A 21,824-nucleotide genomic window follows, 5' to 3' on the forward strand; every position below is an offset into this window, starting at 1 on the left:
TTATTAACATTACCCTAAATCATGAATTTTATATATTGTTGTTATTTTTTATAGAATTATACTATTTTTTATAATTTATACTATAAACGCAATTGTTTTAAGATCCTAATATTTATGTAATGGGAACTGAAATGTGATTTTTATGGGTAATTTTTTTTTTGAACTAGGCAACACTTTGTACATTCAACAGTGCGGTGTGGACATTCGCCAAACTCATGCGCAATATCGTGATCCGGGTGTAGCTTGCGAATTTTTATATCAATAAAAACAATTACTTCCACGAACTAAAGTGCATGTTGTGTAGTTTTCAAGTATTACACAGTGTTGGATTGCGGTGAAAGTAAAGTGGTTAACATAACACGGTGATAAAAGTTTTTTTTTATAAACTATTTGCCTCTTGGAAATTCAGCTCCGTACGTCAGACGAGGTATGTATGTATGACCCAGTTGAAATTACTTAAACATAATTTTCCTTAAATACACATATTTTTTCGACGTGGTGTATTCGCTAACAAAACTTGAACTTGAGAAAACTGCTTATGAAATACGTGTCTTAAAAAACGCAGCCCATGAGATGTTATCGTTCTGAAATTAAAAAACAAAAAGTTTTTTTTTTTTCGTAACATTATTTTTTGATATATTCTATACTATAATCTATAACATCGATATAATTCTTTTTTTTTTATTTATACGTACGATGCGTTTTGTTGGCTTTAAATGCATTATCTGTGTTTCGATTTTGTACTAAAACAATATATTTTATGAACAACACGAAAAATTTGACCAACATAATGTAAAGATTATACCAAGAACAACTTACTACAAAGATAATTAGAAAACATTTCTGTGGCCTGTTGTACAAATACATTTAAAACACCAAACCATTGCGAGATAACTTCAAAGATTATTTGAGCTTAATTTACAAATATCAGCAATTCTAACCTAAACAAAAGTAAGCATAACTTAGCCTCTTATAGCTACTCAAATCTGTTTCTAGTATAGTTCATGTTACATTATCATAATCCTGAATGTCACTCGTGAAATTACGTATACTATGTATGTTTAATAGTTAGTTGCAAAAAGCTTAATTGAAAGTATAACACCTCGCCTTATACGGTGGCAGGCTGTATCATTTCTTGCCTAGAGGATCGGAATTGCGATTCAACGAGGAAATGCTGGAATTTTGCCTCTATTCCACCTGGTAATTTATACAGTAACTATTTATTATCAATATTTGTATATAGTTATGGACTTATGTTGTTCTTTTCTTTTTTTTTTTGAAAAACTTGTATTAAATTTGTGATGATATGTTGATGTGAGATAGTTGCTGTTCTGATCAAAATCAAGCAGAGTTGTGGCAAGAACGTTAGCATTATCCCCTGGAATGTTAATGATAATGAACAAGCCCTATCATAGTGCTGACCATAAGACGAGTTGTTATACTTACAATAGATATTATTCTCATGGATTTTGATAACTAACTTGATTGTAATGCTGTGTTCTGCTCTGAAAGGTTAATAATACATGCACAGGGGACAACTTTTAAACCTTAAGATGGTGGTGGTACATTGGCGTTGTAAGAAATGGTTAATATCTCATACAATACATGTGTCCGGGTGGTATTGGCCCTTTAACACATCTACCTATCTTATAAAACGAAACAAATACTTCCTCTTATGTAATTTACACATGCAGCAGACACATCTGATATCTTCTGTATTCATTTTCGTATAATGTCAAGGCCAGACTAGTTTGGTTTATATAAATATTGACACTAAACAAGATAACCATGTTAATAGTACGCCTTATCTATAAAGGAAACCTTTGTACAGATTTAATAAACTCAATGTTATTTAGGTCTGTTATATAAATAGTTACATACTTGACTTGGTGGAAGGTCTTTATGTAAGCCCGTCTAGGTAGGGCTTGCTCATCACCTGCCTCACCAAATAGCAATACATAGTACTATTGTGTTACGATTTGATGAGTGAGCCAGTTTAACTAGAGTTACAAAAGACATAACATCGTAGCTCTCAATGTTAGTGGTCCACTGGCGATAGTAAGGAATGTATCATATTTCTTACTGAGTTAATATCTAAGGACAGTGGTGACCACTTCCACCGACACCGTCAGCTGATACTACTATATAAAAAAATCCTCATATTGTATATAACACTAAATCTTTATATATAAAAATTTATGTTTTTATGTGGCTAAATTATTCATCCAATTGTAATTTAACTTTGATGAGTCGTTGTGTTCTCATGCAAAGTTACTTGATAAGAAAAAATATGTATACATATACATATTTGTTCTAAAAAATATACATTATATATAAAACCTTATTCGATGTAAAGCTGGAAGCTAGTAGCTTAAACAGAAATTATAGAAACGGATACCTTGGCCCAAAATGATTTATTGACTTTGCGGAGTCGCAAACTTGGCGTTATAAGCTTATCCTTACTTCCTGTGCACATAGAATGATTATCACTGATTTTATCAAAGTGATCAATGCTAACAACCACGACTGATACTCTTATATCCGTAATTAATTTTAAAAAGTCGTATCCATACAAAGGTGCAAACGATAAAAAAAAAAATTGTTTTCATAAATAAGATACGTAGTCTATTTATAGAGTGTATTGAGTCTATGGATATGTAAAATGATATTGACATATAATATATTCCAGTCACATGTGGAGCAAAGACAAATAAACAACTCTGACCTTGAAATCAAGGGATATCATTGGTCGAGATCTTGAAAGGAATCTATGGTATAAGTTGAGTGAAATAGCATTGTATCTATACTAATACTAGCTGTGACAAACAACCTTCCCCTGTTTTGACCCCAAAAGGGGGTTGATTTCTAAAGATACATAATTAGGACACCTCCACACCATCTAAAGAGATTTATTTAAATTTCAAATCTCTTAATTACATAGGACTTTCATACAAACTTCCAAACCCCTTTTAACCCCTTTAGGGGTGGAATTTCGTAAAATCCGTTCTTAAGCTACGTGCCAAATTTCAAGTTAGTAAGTGTTATAGTTTCCGAGATTTCGTGAATAATCAGTGAGCGGTATTTCGCTTTTATATTTGTATATATATGTGAATTTATCAAGAACTGTTTGTAGTGTGCAATAACACACAGCCGTGCGATTCTGTATAATGATTATCATCGCATATCACTCGTGATATGTTGACACCCGACCTACTGTGACACGCAATTTTGATACTTGTATCCCTATATAACAATTGTTATTATTATGTCTTGGTATGGGCATGTTATGCGGAGGAATGAGGACCATGTTGTGAGAAAGGTTCTGAGAATGGATGTGGATGGATATAGAGGTAGAGGACGACCCAAGAAACGATGGATGGATTGTGTGAAAGACGATATGGTTAGAAAGAATGTTACTTGTGAGATGACGTCCGACAGAGAAGTATGGAGGAAGAAGACATGCTGCGCCGATCCCAAGTAAATTGGGATAAGGGCAAAGGGATGATATCCCTATAATTATTGCAGTCAATATCATATTATATTCTGATATTTAACGCTCGTATTCTGCGATGAGTAACTTCAGAATCGCTACTGTACGCATTACTTCATCTTCTAGAAGTAGCTACAGGTCTTTATAATGTAAGTATAAATGCTAACAGCATTTCCCCGTTGAATCGCAATCCCCGATCCTCTGGGCAAAAAACGTACCAGCCCTCCTGTCGCCAGTGGAGGCTATTGCCTCATGCCTTGCGGTTTGAGAGATTTAATTGGCTCTAATACATAATTTAGGCGATGATTAATTAAAATCAATTAATAATAAACTTTATCATTACGCGCTCCTGATTTATACAGTGATTATTTTTAATTCATATTTTTATATGTAAGGACCTCAATTTAATTTTTATGGCATAGTAGGACGAACTCATGGGCCACTTGAAGATAAGTGGTCACCACCGCTGTAAGAAATATTAACCATTCTTTACATCGGCAATGCGTCACCAACCTTGAGAACTAAGATGTTCCTTGTGCCTAGTTGCACTGGTTTACTTACCCTTCAAACCGGAACACAACAATACTGACTACTATTGTTTGGCGGTAGGATATCTGATGAGTGGGTGGTACTACCAGACGGGCTTGAACAAAGCCCCACCACAAAATAAATAATGTTAATAATTCTTATATAAATAAATGAATGTTACGTAATAATTAAAAAAAAATCCTTTGTTAAGTTTCTTAATTATGACACTAAAATTAGTAATTGACTAATGAATACTTAAAATATTGAGGATAAAATTTAATTAATATCGTCATTAGTGGTTTGCAATAACATAAAACGCTTCATCATTCTGAATAGGACCGATCATAGGAGACCAGCTAACTCAGGACATATAGAGCACGTGTGTGTGCAAACAGGAGCTCTCTTTCCTTCACACTCATAATCCGATTGGAGTACAAATCCGATCGGAAAGTGTTCAGACGCAGGACCAACGGTTTTATACTATATTCCAACTTTAAAGCCAAATAAACAACATTCGACAGGAAATTGACGCGATATCATTGGTCGAGAGCTCGATTAGTCTATGATATTCGGTTTCGCTATGGATTTGCGAAAAAATGGCGTTGTGAACGTCGACGAAACTTTTATCAGAATTTTGGAAGTTAAATTAAAGCGGATATAAGTAGTTAAGTGTAATGGTGTTGTATTATAAATAAATATTTGTTAATCATTCATTGTTAATAGTGCACAATATAGTACGTAAATTTAGAACTTCAATTTCCAATCTCCGGGTTTACTGAGAATTTTTCGATGGAAATACCCGACCTGAGATTTACGGCCTACGGCCCTATCTGGTCAATAGTTTTTCTATACAAACCAAACCTGATTTGTTCATTTTTATTTCCAATTGAAGTCGAAGATAGTTGAAGAACATCTATCAGCCGGTCCCGGAAGGTATTTGTTCGGTTTCGCGGTCCAGTCAACTTCAGGGAACACTGTTCTATGGTGTAACAGAGATGCGTATAGTGTGGAAACGAGATGGAGATTTGTCGTCATAGTACTTCGTTCTTTATTGGCGTGGGTTGCATACATAATTTACTACATACATAATTATATGTTATAAGAGGCGGTTCAGTGGCTACACGTGATTAACCTATGAACGCGGGTTCGAATACGGATACAACATTGAGTTTTGTGTTAATTCATCTCGTTATTTTTGTACCCACCAACCCTTATTGGAACAGCGTTGTGGTATAACTAAAAATAAACTACCGTACGGGTACTGTACTATTGCCTTTTTCAATATTAATTATATATATAATAATTAGTATCTCATAAATTCAAATCACTTGTAAGTAATACATTAATAAATTAATAGTTACAAAAACTAACTAAATTACAAAAGCAAACCCTTTCATTTGGTATCCATATCAGGGGGTGCATTTCAAACAGCCAGTCCGCCATCTTGGACCTCCGCCATATTGGATTCGGAATAACGTTTCTTAGCTAGTCGTGTATTGTCATCAGAACTCGGAGCGTGTGCAAAATGTCATCCTAATCGAAGACCGGCAAGTGGGTCGAATTAAGATTCCATGATTTTCTTACATACATAGTTACAAGTGAAGCTAACATAAGCATTCAATACAAGATTATATAGATGATAAGAAATCGTGGAGCTAATACTTGTTGACTTCCAGGCAGGATGTACATACATATATAATTGTATCGAACAAAACTTTTGTATTTTAAATGTTTAAAAAGAGTACTAGAGTTTCTTGGCGATTCCTCTCAGTAGAATCTACATTACGAACCGGTTGTTGTTACTTTATAATTTGTAAAATGACGATTCAAAAGTGCTTGTAAAAGCCTACTTGAATAAAGTATTTTTTTTCTATGAACAGGGAAGTTTTTTTCATTAACAACACAAACTCGGCAATAGGTACTATACCCTAAAGAAAATCTTTATTTTTTTATAGTATAGGGTATTCTATTCTTCATCCTACAGCTATATATAGAACCTTAATGTACCCTTGTGAAGCCGGGACGCGTTGCTAGTATAGTTATAAACTGAATAACACACGGACGAACGTACAAGCACATTTAGTCTATATATAAAAATGGCAAAAACAAAACAGTTCAGTAGTTTTCCTCTGCTATTTGTCTAAGCCAGTGTAACTACCGCACAATGGTCTTAACATCTTAGTTCCCAAGGTTAGTGGCGTATTTACAATGGTTACGGTGGTGACCACTTACCGTCAAGTGACCTGTATATCATAAAAAAATATATATTTATATTATAATATTTCGTTGAAATTAGACATGTGCAGGTTTCCTCACGATGTTTTTCTTTAGCACGAGATGAATTATAAACACAAATTAAGCACATGAAAATTCAGTGCTTGCCTGGGTTTGAAGCCGCAATCATCGGGTATGATGTACGCGTTCTAACCACAGGGCCATCTCGGCTCTCATTAAATATAAATTAGGTAATATGATTTACATGTGGTTGGTATTAATATTTTAAATTATCTATTAAAAAAATTAAATTTCATGTACAAAAAACATTGATAAAAAAGACACGTTACTCCATACAAGATAATATTCACAGATAAAAAAACAAGCACTTAGTATTTAAAAAAAATTAATTGTACATCACTGACATACTCTGCTAATAAAATATAACGAGTAACTACTGAGTTTCTTGCCGGTTCTTCTCGGTAGAATCTACTTTGTATGTGGTACTATCTTTACATTGAATTCAACACATGTAACATGATTCAAAGAGCTATGGGCCTACTCGAATAAAGAATATTTTGATTTTCTTGTTTGTTTTTTGTTATGAGTATTTTAAGAACTAATTAACTTGACTTTGTGCGATATTGAGTAATTAACTCTACAGATAAGTCGTGACGTTATTGTTTTTTATGTGTGAGTGGTTATGTAGAGGAGTTATGCGTGTGTGAGTTTCGTCAAGTGTGGATCGAATGGCTGACATGAGATTATATCTGAATTATTACAATATTTTTTAGTTAAAAGGTATAAAATATGTATGCATAGTATAAAACAAAGTCGCTTACCGCTGTCTGTCTTTATGTATGTTTAAGTCTTTAAATTACGCAACGGATTTTGATGCGGTTTTTTCTAATAGATAGAGTGATTCAAGAGGAAGGTTTATGTGTATAATACATGCACAATGTAGTAGAGATACACTGATAATTTTAGAGGTTTCTAAAGTGATGTCGTAAATAAACACATTTTTTGCGCTTACATTGCAAACGCAAGACTTGATTTGAGACGTCCCAAAGCTTGACGCTCGTTGGCGCTCCCTGCATCCTCAAAGACCTTGGTTACCCTATAAGATATAGTAGGTATGAAGTTTATCCTCTTATATATAGGTTTAAAATACATATTTAAATTAACACGATGTTGTATCATTGAATCCGATATCTGTAACATTCTTAATGTGTATACAAATTCCAACTCCCACGCAATCATTTTTTTTATAGTTAAAGTCCCACTACTGGGCTGAGGCCCCCTCAAATTTTCTGATAAGAACAATTGCTTGTTCCACCACGCTGCTCCAATGCGGATTGCGGATACGCATGTGACAGAATTTCCTTAAAATTAGACACATACAGGCTTCCACGTATTATCAACACAAATTGATCTAAAAATTCAGTGGGGGTTGAAAGAGTTTGAACCCGCAATCATCGGTTGAAATGCACGTGTTACCATTGGGCCATCTTAATATCGTCAGTCAACCGATTGTCAAGATAAATTGCAATAAAAGTTATCAACGGCCATAAAAGACTTATTAAAGGTACTTTACAACTGACTCCCCCCCCACTCACACATAAACTAGCTCCTTATAAATACTTAAATAAGGAATGTAGGTATTTTATATGTTTAATTAAATATTATATATATATATATATATATATATATATATATATATATATATATATATATATCTCCGAGTTTCGTTTTCCTCTACATATAATAATAATTATATATTTGACGTCAATAAATACCTGATATATATAAGCGAGAAGTATTCCTATACATATTTGAATTTATATATAATGTCATGAATTGGTATTTTCATTGACCTATTAGTGTTTATCTCTGTGTGTGTATAATTGCGTATGATACAATCCGGTAACGATAGATGGCGCTGATCGAAATTGGTGCTTTTCTGAATCGCGCTGTCTAGATGTTTGCTTAAATGGGTATATAAAGTGCTGGGTATACAAAGTCGAGGTTTTGATCAATACTATCAACACTATCGATAGTATCGCTAGCTCTCTGTAAACAATACTTTTGGTAGCAGCGATAGTATCGATAGTTTTGGACTATCGATAGTTTAGGTTAAAAATACTACTATTGATAGTATTGCTCATGGGGAGCTATCGATAGTATTGACACGTAACAATACTATCGATACTATCTCTAACACCTTAACTATCGATAGTGGACTATCGATATGCAACATTAGTTCAGAGCACTAAGCCCTCCCTTCAGACGTTTACGGCATCCTAGACCGTGGTCCTGACCTCACAGGAGCCCTTAAGACGCGCGAACTCTGTGGGCTCTTCAGTGGGCTCCCAACATCCGGCATAGTCTTCTCAGACTCGCCCACCCGCCCGGCGACCGGTGTAGTAGAGACCACTATGGGCAAACGCTACTGTAATTCCGAACAAAAATAAAATAAAAACCACCTTAAATAGAAATTTCGATAAAGCGTCAACATTCAAACCCATTTATATCCGAGGTCAGCAAGTATAGCCCCTCGGATTGGCACATGACCCTGTCGATAGACTCACCGCCGACAACATTAATATTAATATACTAGGCAACACATAACAGTCATTTCCCTCCTCTCGACGTCGAAGGCGTCCTAAGCCGTCACTGGAGGCACTCTTAAGACATGCGTTTTCTGAGCCCTTAAGTGCGTTCCCAACATTCAGGGTCGAGTAATTTGACTCGCCTCTCCGCCCGGTGACGCTGTAGATGCCATTAGGCCCAACAGCATACACAGTTCAAGAATTAAATATATTTAAAAACCCCCGATAATACTTCGTAAACTGTCTGACTGACCAATGAACCGAATTTGATGAAATTTGTTATGACGCAAGCTTAAACCTCTAGGAAGGATATGATTAACCCTTACAACGCGAAAGCCGAAGGCGAAAACTAGTACTGTAACAATACTGAGTATCGTTGTGAACTGGTTCACAGGGTGAGTCAGTGACCACAGGCTCTAGGGTCAATACCTTAGTTCCCAAGGTTTGTGGTTATATGAATGGGATATTTAAGATTTCCTACCATTTCAATGTCTGAGCACTAGTGACCATTCACCATAAAATGACCCATTTGCTTTCCCTACCAATCATAAATTAACTAGCGACCCGCCCCGGCTTCGGCTTGCGATACTAATACTAAATATACTACAGAATGTCTGTATATACAAAGTTCATAGGTTTTTGTCGTTAGACAATACAAACCGCTATGTCCCTGCGTTTTAAATCTGTAATATCTTCCGAAAGTATTCATTTAAATTACACGCTGTAAAGGGCCGTATTGATCTATATTAAACGCACAATGTATTTAAGGTACTTAATTGGATGAGGATTAATGCTGTATTGCTTAAAATCGCTTCGAAAATAAGACATTAATTCTCGTAAAAAATAGTTTTTGTGGGCTATCCTTAAGAGATAGACATACACCATCGCGGACTTTCTTGTAGACCTTTTTAAGGTGTACAATACTGTAGTACAATATTTTGATGTATCTTGAAGGGTTCTGTTAGTGTTTGCAATGTAAGCGCAAACACTAACAGAACCCTACTTACTTGGTGGTAGGGCTTTGTGCAAGCCCGTCTGGGTAGGTACCACCCACTCATCAGATATTCTACCGCCAAATAACAGTACTCTGTATTGTTGTGTTCCGGCTAAAAGGGTGAGTGAGCCAGTGTAATCACAGGCACAAGGGACATAACATCTTAGTTCCCGAGGTTGGTGGCGCATAGGTGATGTAAGGAATGGTTAATATTTCTTACAGCGCCTTTGTCTATGGGCGGTGGTGACCACTTACCATCAGGTGGCCCATATGCACGTCCGCCAACCAATGCCATTAAAAAAAATGTGTTTATTTTAGACATTACATTAGAAACCTCTTAAATTAACACTGTTTCTCTACTATATTGTGCATGTATTATACATATAAACCTTCCTCTTGGATCACTCTATCAAAAAAAAAAAAAACTGCATCAAAATCCGTTGTGTAATTTTAAAGATCTAAGCGTACACAGGTACAGACAGCGGTAAGCGACTTTTTTTTATACTATGTAATAATAATGAAGTATATTTATCCTCATTTAACAGAAGTATCACTTCTTAAACCGTCTCGTGAGCGCTAAATGTCTATTTTAGAAGTAAGTTTCCATTTGCAAATTAACCCATAATTAGATTAAACGAACCCACGCGCAACTGCGTGATCTTTGTACTCAAATTACCTCTAGGCAGGCTACCTGTCCGATAAAATAATATGAAGACGTATTTGTGATTTTATTTATAAAATAATTTGTCTCGTCAGAAATAATTCTACGTGCATTCCAATGGCAGGAGGAGTTAAAATAAACAAACCTTTTAACCTGATATATCATGCACTACGAACAGTTCTTGATTAATATATATTTATTTATAATACAACACTATTACACTTAACTACTTATATACACTTTCATTTTACTTCCAAAGTTACGATACCAACTTCGCTGAAGTACGCCACAGATTATTTAGATCTCGGCGAATGACGTCACAATAATTCAAGTTCAAAGTTGTTTGTCTTAACTCCTGTATTGGGATAGGCCTCATTAATAAAATTAGCACTGTGGTTTTGAAGTTTTATGAATTATACATAATCAAAGTCAAAAGTCACCGCCCATAAAAATTGGCGCTGTAAGAAATTTTAATCATTCCTTACATCTCCAATGCACCACCAACCTTGGGGACCAAGTTATTATAACTCTTGTGCCTGTTGCTACATCGGCAAAGACATATTATTGGTGCTTGGCGCTTTATATATATGTTGAGTGGGTGGTACCTACCCAGAAGGGCTTTACGAGCTACTCCCTTTGAGAAGGTTTATAACATAATATTATTATTTTTTTATACGAAAGTAACTCTATCTGTGACTCTTTCACTGATAGGTATTTGATAAAATTTGGTATGAACCTCAAACCTCAGGAAGGAACATCGGCTTCCTTTTTATTTTCCTCGTCGTTTAAATGATTTAACATAAATAACTTTGATGGGTATTTGAAACGAAAGGAAAACGTAACATAAGGAATATTCTGACGCCATGAGATAATTATAGCATTTATTAGGGGTCTGTTGTTAAATTGGAAAAACCAAAAATTAATTTGCTTATAATTAAAAGTCTACTTGAATGAAGTTAATTTCGATGTATTTTTTTTTACCTTTATTAAAACAGTTATTTGTATATATACAACAATACCAACTAATATTAAAAAATTCGAAAGTATATTTGTTTGTTACGCTTTCACATCTTCACTAGTAAACCGATTATCGTGAAAGGCCCCTAAGCGACGAGGGGCCTACATTGCCTCTATTGTTATGTAATTAAAAAAGAACCATTAAAGCAAATAATCTCTAGGAATAAATCGCCTTTTAATAATCCAATTGAAAATATCAACAGTCACGCAAGAAAAATTACGTATACATTACTAATACAACCAATGTTTGATCAAATATTTGTAATGAACGAACAATAAAACTAATGGAACAAATATTTGAACCAACGGAATTTGACTTTGAGGTTTGATCATATGTTGGGTCCAATATTGTCACCAATATACTAATGTAGGTAGCGTAAATAGCAGCCGATATGTAGTTACTCACGTTAACTGAAACTCACTTCGATTCTCACTCGTGAAATGTTAATAACTTAGATACGCTATTTTGAAACGTACATGGTATATGGGAATTTATTATGACTCTTGTGCCTGTAGTTACACTGACTCACTCATCCTCCAACACAACAATAATAAATAATGCTGTTTGGTGGTATAATACCTGATGGTACTTATACAGACGGGCTTGCACAAAGCCCTACCACCAACTAGTCAAAAAATATTTTGATATTTAAATATACTTCATTCATATAGGCTTTTACAAGCACTTTTGAATCGTCCTTTAACAAACTATTTAAACTAAAGCTACTACCGGTTCTTAATGCAGATTCTACCGAGAAGAACCGGCAAGAAACTCAGTAGTTACTCTTTTTCAACATCTAAAAATACAGTCAAGTTAGTTAAATACAATTATATTATATTATAGTGAGGTCATTGATACGTACAAAATGATCGTTTTCGTGTCATACGCCGGTTCCTCTCAGGCCTGAGGTATTTCTATCGGAACCGGTTTTAATCAAGAATTAAGTAAACTCTATATTAAATACGAGGATGCTCTATTAAAATACAATTGACTTTACTTGTCTATACTTATAAAATAACATGTCTCGTCGAGCGTAAACTATTAAAGTTAGGCACATGAAACCTGGTGAGTAAGATCGTTTTATTGAGTAAACACCCACTAAGGATTTTTGGAGTTTCTGGCCCTAAGGGGGTGAAATGGGGATTGAACTTTTTTAAGTTAGGAACATGAAACTCTATTTTGGGCAGATTGAAAATAAGTAGATATATTTAAGCGTTTCTGGATATTCTACCCTAAGGGGTGACATACACACCAATGTGGTATACAAAGACGTCTTAAATTACGTAATATTTTATGTTAATATGTAAATATATTTATCTAAGTCCTAACTCCACAACAAACACTAATTAAGTTCATAAATTCTATACGAATATTCTATACGATTTAAGACGTATAATGTGTTTAACATTATGTACAGTCGGGGTAAGAAAAGGTTCGTCACCTTAAGGTCTATTTTCGTGTGAGTATGCGCGATAATCTGCTTTACCGATTGAGTATGACATATTGTGTCACAATGTACACTATTTTGAACCCAGTTATCATACTATGTTAGTTTAATTTTATGTTCAGTCTTCTGTTTAATGCTTTAGTTTCAAAATGTACTAAGAATTTACGACTTGATAAAGGAATGAATTTGAAAACTGACGAAGGTTTTCTTAATCTGACTGTACATTTCTTTTTCTTGTTAATTTGAAGTAACATGGCCCAAATATTTGATCCAATATTGTCACCAATAATTGGCTTAAATGCAGGATTATGACATCATCGCTTATCTTTGTATTGTTTCTGTCGTAAATATCGGTTCGTGACGTTGATACATATGTGAATTTATTTATACAATCTCTGACCGAGATTTTTGGCACAATGTTTATTTTAATATCATAACGCACTGTTAGTATCATAAGGATAAACGGTTTTTAAGAAAACCTTTTAAATTAAATAACAAAAAAAATAATTGTTAAATGTATAAAACTATAATATATATAATACAGACAGACAGACAGACGGCGGTAAGCGACTTTGTTTTATATATATAATATATACAACAAAGTCGCTGTCTGTCTATGTATGCTTAGATCTTTGAAATTACACAACGGATTTTGATGCGGTTTTTTTAATAGATAGATTGATTCAAGAGGAAGGTTTATGTGTATAATACATGCACAGTATAGTAGAGAAACACTTTTGGTGAACGGATATCGACGGGCTGCGAGCGATGCATGCAAAGCAGTATACTACAGAATGTCTTAAAACGTTCACAGTGATCTATCTCGTAGGGTTCAGCCAGCGTTTGCAATGTAAGCTCAAAAAATGTATTTATTTACGGCATCCCTTTAGAAACCTCTAAAATTAACAGTGTTTCTCTACTATATTGTGCATGTATTATACATATAAACCTTCCTCTTGAATCAATCTATCTATTAAAAACAACCGCATCAAAATCCCTTGTGTAATTTTAAAGATCTAAGCGTACATAATGAACCTCATTATCAACGAATCGTCGAATTACGCCCATATCTAACAAAGCTAATGTCAGCTAAATTGACTAGAAATCATTTAATGATGAAACAAGTCAGGTGATGCTTCTGATATCGTTATCAGCATTACATCCCTTTCTAGCAACATGACGTCTCGAGTGTGATAACGTATCAAGTCTTAGTCACCAAGGTTAAATAGTGCCTATTCATGATGATACTGAATTTTTTTCATGCACCTTGTTTCTTGAAGGGTTAGTAACCTTATTAGGATTAACTTTCGAATCAGAGATTAGACTCTTAGACTTAGGGGGTACTTGTTATGTAATACGTACCTTAAGGGGAGCTTAAGTTTGACATCTATCGTCTTCTTGGGAGTAAGTCCGAATCGTACGTCGTGACGGCAAACGTCATGACGTTATACTATGACGTCATGTCTCTCCATCCGCTCGCGCATGTACTGTATACGTTGATGTTCCCATGCGGTGGTCTCCACCATGCCCATGAGAAATAATAACCATTCCAACCATCAGGCGGCCCATTTGCTCGTCGGCCTTCGCAAATAGATCTCGATCCGAGACCTCTTATACATAAATTCCTTGAATCTTACTCAAAACTCAACCGGGAAAGAATGGTGTTATTCATGTGTGCTATCTTCTTAGTTTAAGGCTCAGTTCAAGTGCATTCTTAAACGCTTATCATTGTTTGTGCCGCGTTAGATAACGCTACTTGTAATGTAACAAGATTAACATTGAAATAGACTAGTCTTGTATCGTTGTAGGTAAATTATCGTTTCAACAGACAAAATAGCAAATTGATTTCTTTACTATTCATAAATAAACATCGGGTTGAATAGCTTTTTCTCATAAAAGCTCTTCCGTTGCGTACCCAAAGAAATCTATATCCGATGACTTATTATGGGCAGAAAGGTGTTCCAATAACAGACAGCGCTCAGCGAGCTTTGTAGGTTTATGTTGGGACTCCAAAATGCGACTAGAGTAGATTTGTGCACTACAATGTCTCCTGAGCAGTTGGTTAAGCTCCCCCCCTCCCCGTTTCCGCAATTTCAGGACTACATCCACATTTCCTGTTTTATCTAATTTTAGTGACATAAATTTCGGTAACATCATTTGGTTTTATTTTAAAACGAAGGCATTATTTACCTATTAAAAATTTAAAGATTATGTCAAAATACATCGATAGATAAGGCATATAACTCATAACAAGATTATATTACAGATAAAGAATCTTGATATTGTTGATTTCTGGGAAGGATATATAAAAAAATAAATGTACTTTATTGATATATTCTGTAATTAAAATGGTGGCAAAAAGTACTGAATCTTGACGGCTCTAGGTAGAATCTATCAGAACTTACATTTATTTAAGCTTTACATTGAAATCAAGTGTAACATGAAGATTCAAAAGTGCTTTTACGAGGCCACTCGAATAAGGAATATTTTGATTTCGTTAAAGATTTTTGGAAATTCCAAATTTTTATGTATTCGGACAAAGTAAGGACGTGCAGCTAGTGCTCGATATAAAATGAAAACGTTATTCAAATATATACGTTATCTCTCTCTTACTCACTCAAGAAACGTCATACGGATTCACTATCTCATTCTAAATCAGTCAACACTCGGGTGCTTCCCGTTGACTAAACTTTACGACCATATGGCAAAATATCCTGCCAAATTCACTTGACATTCGTCTCGCGTTTTCTAATACCAATATGCAAATCAGAGCGAATAATCCCAGTTAAAACCATGTCCGACAAAGATACGTCGGATTTTTTTCGAACAACACTTTGCAGGCAAGACATGTTCATTGTCATCGAGTACCATATTCTGGGCCAGCTGCCAACAGTTGGATTAACATTGCAAATGTGTCGCCAATTTTGTTGGTTAAACATAAGCAGGATGACGCGTACAACTAATTTATTTTGTTATCTATACATATAATAAAATTGGAGTGTCTGGAAGCGACTGGTTGTCCCCTGTTGAAGCTGCAAAATTAAGAATTCGTTGAACCAACTTAAAAAAGAATGGGATACAGCGGAATTTTTTTTTGTGTTTTCCTCAATAACCTAGTCGATCAAATAATCCTTGGCTTGTATTGAATTTATTATTAGCAAGAAGGTTGTTCCGTATGAATTCAACGAAATCGCACGAAATAATACCTAAAGTTTGCTAAAATATTGTTGACATGAACAGAGTTGGATCAACATTTTCCAGTTTTTTTGCTGACGCTCCACTCTAGAACAATCTTTTTCGTTACACTCTGACAAAAGTTCCATAAGATTTACATACAACGTGGATGGAACAGATCGTTCAAGTCCTCGACCAATGACATTGCGTCAATTCAATGTCAAAGTTGTTTATGTGCCTTGTGATTGGACGAAGCCATAATATATAACGTTGTTTTAGATATATAATGTTATGACTAGATTTTACATAAAACATGCTACGATTGAATAAACATAAACAAAACGATGGATAAACGTCCTGTAAACAGAGATATATTAATCATTATTAGCATAAATGTAAACAGTCCTAATGACCTTAGGGTGACAATTATTATATGAAAAACCTCAGGACAAGATACTTTTTAGAAGTTGAATCTATGATGCAGCTCAGAGTGTACTTAGTAAGGATTTGTGCAAGTCCGTCTAGGAAGGAAGCCACTTATCGCAGGTCATACAGTGCACAAGTGTGTGCAAACTGGTGCACTCTCTTTTTCCCCATTCTTATAACCCGGTGAGAGCATAAACCGAGGCAACCGGAAAGAGTCGAGGCTCAGTACCATCAGTCAGTGGCGGACAATGCCCGGGGTGGCAAAGCTGAATGAGGCCGCCCAGCTTTAAAAAACTCATCCACCTAATACGACGATAACTATATTTAAATACTGGTATTTCATATCAGGAACATTCTCGAAATATTTATAAACATAAAACACATAACGATACATAATAACGACCTTCAGTCCGTTATATATAAGGTACTAAATACACTAGTCAATCAATCAAACAAAAATCGACTTTAGAGACTAAGGAATAAGATCTATGTAAAACATTTGATCTATCTTCTAGCCTTCAAATTGATCGATTGAATACGTCATATGCAACGATGTATTTAGATTTTATAGGACCGCAGATAAGCTGTGAGTTCAATTGCCTGGTCCAACTTTTCAAGGTTCAAGGAAATTTGAAAATAGCAGTCCCTACGCCCTCGTGCCTTGGAAAGCTTATCTGTTAGTCCAGCGTCTGAACTCACCTGTGTCGGATTTGCCGTGCCATGCCGTTAGAACGCGTGCATCTTAATCGATGATTTCGGGTTCGAACCCAAGCAGGCACCACTGAATTTTCATGTGCTTAATTTGTGTTTATCTCGGCGGTGAAGGAAAACATCCTGAGGAAACCTGTATGTGTCTAATTTCAACGAAATTCTGCCACATGTGTAATCCACCATTGGAGCAGCGTGATTGAATATGCTCCAAACCTTCGCCTCAAAGGCAGAGGACGCCTTAGCCCAGCAGTGGGAAATTTACAGGCTAATGTTCAATAGGTCAGACTAATCTAAATCAAAATATACTTTATTCAAGTTGGCTTTTACAAGCACGTTTGAAACTATATTAAGTGAAGCTATTTTGTAAGTCAGAAGTTAGTCATTTCCGACATTTATAATACGAAATTATGTTAGTTAAATACAGTTATACATATAAATGTATGTTATATATAATACATCCTGCCTGGAAGTCAACAAGTATTAGCTCCATGATATTTTATCGTATATATAAGCTACGTTATTTATTAATGTATGTTTTACAAACGATTTGAATTATTTTTTTATGGCATTGGTTGGCGGACGAGCATATGGGCCACCTGATGGTAAGTGGTCACCACCGCCCATAGACAAAGGCGCTGCAAGAAATAGTAACCATTCCTTACATCACCTATGCGCCACCAACCTTGGGAACTAAGATGTTACGTCCCTTGTGCCTGTTATTACACTGGCTCACTCACCCTTCCAACAGGAACACAACAGAGTACTGTTATTTGGCGGTAGAATATCTGATAAGTGGGTGGTTCCTACCAAGACGGAATTGCACAAAGCCCACCAAGTGATGTATGAATCTGACGGCGGAGTCGGAAACTAGGTGTTACAAGACTCTCCTTATGTCTCGTGTACATGTTACTGTAACAGTTTGAACTACGGTAAATCTTAAGATTTTCCAGTAAAACCTAAGATTTACCGATTATGTCCATAAAACTTTGGGATTTTAACTTTTACCATCATTCACTTGGTAAATCTAATTTACATTAGGTTTGGTTGGAACAGTAAAAGTCCGAAAAAGTCGTCCCTTTATAATAAATACTTACATTTACCGACTCATGTCGGTAAATCTTAGGTTTTACTGGAAAATCGTAAGATTTACCGTAGTTCGAGTTTATACAGTAACATACAATGATGATAACTAATTCTATCAAAGTTATCAATGTTACTGTGAATATACATTATGAATAATATTTTTTAGGTATAGTTGTCGCGCGGCTTCGCTCGGTTTTACGACTTGGTCGTAAGGCCTTAGATATCAAAAACTAGTCTATGTTCTTACAGTCTCGGCACAAATACAATTTCAGAGACTCCACAACAGTCGAACCTTCGACTACCATCACGATCATTTCCGACTATTCAAACCGCAACACAACGCTTGGCCTCCTGGAGTTCATTCACTTGCATATGCTGTGAACAGCAACCTTGGTGAACAGCAGGCTCTCTTGGCTTCTCGTTTTCATCCGAAACGTCTTAAATTTTAAGTATTTGATGATTCGCAACCTTTCGAAAAGTGAAAGTGAGTAAAATTGTAGATACAAGCGCATTGGAAAGTATATTACCTATGTTATTAAGTTTGTTTTAAAGCAACAAGTGCGTAGTATGAACTGAGGAGGCGTTTTGTAATCTATGCATACATATAATAAAATTGCGAGTGTCTGTTTGTTATATTAAAATACCGAAATTGCATACTATTTTTGTCTGTCTGTCTGAAACGGTTGGATAGATTTTGACGGGACTTTCACTGGCTGATAGCTGATGTAATAAGGAGTAACTTGGGCTATAATAAAGTCGCGCAGCCCTCGCGTCTGCCACCTCTCCGCCGTCACGTCGGGTGCCTCCCACCAACGACTTAATATCACAAAAGCTTAATACAGAATTAATAGGCTATAGTAAAATCTGCGAACTGAACAAAGTCGCGGTCACAGCTAGTCTATACTATTATAAATGCGAAAGTAACTCTGTCTGTTTGTTGCTCTTTGATTTTCATACCACTTACCCAAAATCCATAAACTTTGGTTTAAAGCAAGATTGTACCCCACAAGAGAGAAAGCGTTCAAAATGCTCCTGTTGCCAAATTTAAAAAATTGTTAAGGAACTCTTGTTTGCGAAAGGTTACTATACGTGTGAATTTATGATTGATAGCACACCTTGGTAATGAGACGATCGCCTCCTGGCTATGTCTATTCATATTCAATATATGTATTTAATAAATTTGACAAAAAAAGACCCGAACCGGTAGTGTTTGATTTGACTATCAACAAGTAAGTGTAATGCTTCCATGATAAATAAAGGAATTTGAGTTTGAGTTTATACCTAACACCTTACGACAAATATATTTTGTTTATCTTTTTTTTTTTTTAATCTAGCTTTGAAATGTAATTATTCAGCCTAATTTAATTTTATATTTAGCCTCGTAGAACATAAATGTTTCCATCAACGTCTGCGTCACAATTGATTTGTGCTTGATAGACTCGTACAACCGTTATCCGAATCGCTACACAAAACACAAATTACTTACAATTTAATTAAAGCCTTACCACTTCTGAACGGTACGATAATGGTAACATAAAATGGTAATGGAAAGATCGATTGGAAAGATTATTTTAATACGACGTTAGATACGTTTATTTTTACAAGATATTCGACATAGTCGAGATGATCCAGTGGTTAGAACGCCTGCATGTTAAATTAAGACTATGGGTTTAAATCCTGGGAATTATTTTTACGTAATTAATTGTTCTGTATTAAGCCCGTATCCTTAAGAGCCTTATCTCAACGGTGGGTCATAAACAGGTTGTTTGTCTGAGTTTTCTTAAGAAAATTATTTTTGTTTATTGTAATTTAATAATAATAAATAATAATAATATATATTGGACAACATCACATACATTACTTTGATCCCAATGCAAATAGCTAAAGCACTTGTGTTATGGAAAACCAGAAGTAACGACGGTACCACAAACACCCAGACCCAAGACAACATAGAAAACTAATGAACTTTTTCTACACCGACTCGGCCGGGAATCGAAACCAGGACCTCGGAGTGGCGTACCCATGAAAAACCGGTGTACACACTACTCGACCACAGAGGTCGTCGAATATAACATTACGTAACACACAGATACCCCCACAAGACAATAGAGGAAGGAGAGAAGTGACGTCATAAAAGAGCGTAGTGCCGTTTGCCGTCACGATATACGGACGCCCTTAACGAAAACAGATGACATATCAAGAATGTTAATTTAAGATATTTGTGAAAAAAAAATTTTAATATATTTTTTATATGTTATTATTGCAAAAGTTCATAGAGAATTTAAATTAATCTCTAGTGTTAAAGGGAGCCGAGATGGCCCAGTGGTTAGAACGCGTGCATCTTAACCGATGATTTCGGGTTCAAACCCAGGCAGGCACCACTGAATTTTCATGTGCTTAATTTGTGTTTATAATTCATCTCGTGCTCGGCGGTGAAGGAAAACATCGTGAGGAAACATGCATGTGTCTAATTTCAACGAAATTCTGCCACATGAGTATTCCGCCAAACCGCATTGGAGCAGCGTGTTGGAATATGCTCCGAACCTTCTCCTCAAAGGGAGAGGAGGCCTTCAGCCCAGCAGTGGGAAAATTTACAGGTTAAAGTCATATAAGATTATTTTACTAAAAATAAATCTCTCCATGTAAACCTCTGACTCAACATGAATGTTGAGGCAGACAATCGATTAATGAGTGTGTTGGCAGAACACCAAGATATACTTCATTGAAGTACACTTCTATAATTATGTTCACCAATGCGATTCTAGGAAGACAAACTACATAATGACTTCAATCGTAATCAGTATTAACAATAAATTCGAAAGTCTTTTTATTTATTATACTTTTTTAATTCCGATCGTATAGTGATAGTTATATGAATCTCTACGTAAACACAGTCGCTTACCGCTGTCTGTCCGTATGTATGCTTAGATCTTTAAAATTACGCAACGGATTTTGATGCGGTTTTTTCTAATAGATAGATCGATTCAAGGGGAAGATTTATGTGTATAAAACATGCACAAAATAAAGGCACGCTGATAATTTTAGAGGTTTATAATGTGATGTCGTAAATAATGCTGGCTGAACCCTACGAGATAGATCAAAATAATGTACTTCAGTATTGTACACCTTAAAAAGGTCTTTAAAAAAGTCCGGATTGTGTATGTCAATCTCTTAGGTTACCCACAATAACCATTTTTTATCCTCTACTTTTTACGAGAAATAATGGTTAATTTTCGAAGCGATTTTAAGCAATACAGCATTAATCCTCATCCAATTAAGTGCCTTAAATACATTGTACATTTAATATAGATCAATATGGCCCTTTACAGCGTGTAATTTAAATGAATATTTTCGAAGATATTACAGATTTAAAACGCAGGGACATAGCGGTTTGTATTGTTTAATTACAAAAAAGCTGTGAAAGTTTTATATAAAGACATAAATGTAGTATATTTAGTATCAGCATTAC

At 35.2% G+C, this 21,824-nt stretch overlaps 1 protein-coding gene across 2 annotated transcripts in view; it reads left to right on the plus strand.

Annotated features, from left to right (window-relative positions):
* Positions 1 to 201: 201 nt before the first annotated feature.
* The window catches only part of LOC125075222, a 48,246-nt gene continuing 26,623 nt past the window's right edge, over positions 202 to 21,824 (plus strand). The window contains exon 1 of one of the 2 annotated variants that reach the window (XM_047686915.1): positions 202 to 431. The gene's annotated coding sequence lies outside the window, so the exon portion shown is untranslated. The remainder of the gene's footprint in view (positions 432 to 21,824) is intronic. The other variant, XM_047686913.1, reaches the window with a different exon arrangement.

This window comes from Vanessa atalanta, chromosome 30 (assembly GCF_905147765.1).
Source record: "Vanessa atalanta chromosome 30, ilVanAtal1.2, whole genome shotgun sequence".
Lineage (NCBI taxonomy): Eukaryota > Metazoa > Arthropoda > Insecta > Lepidoptera > Nymphalidae > Vanessa > Vanessa atalanta.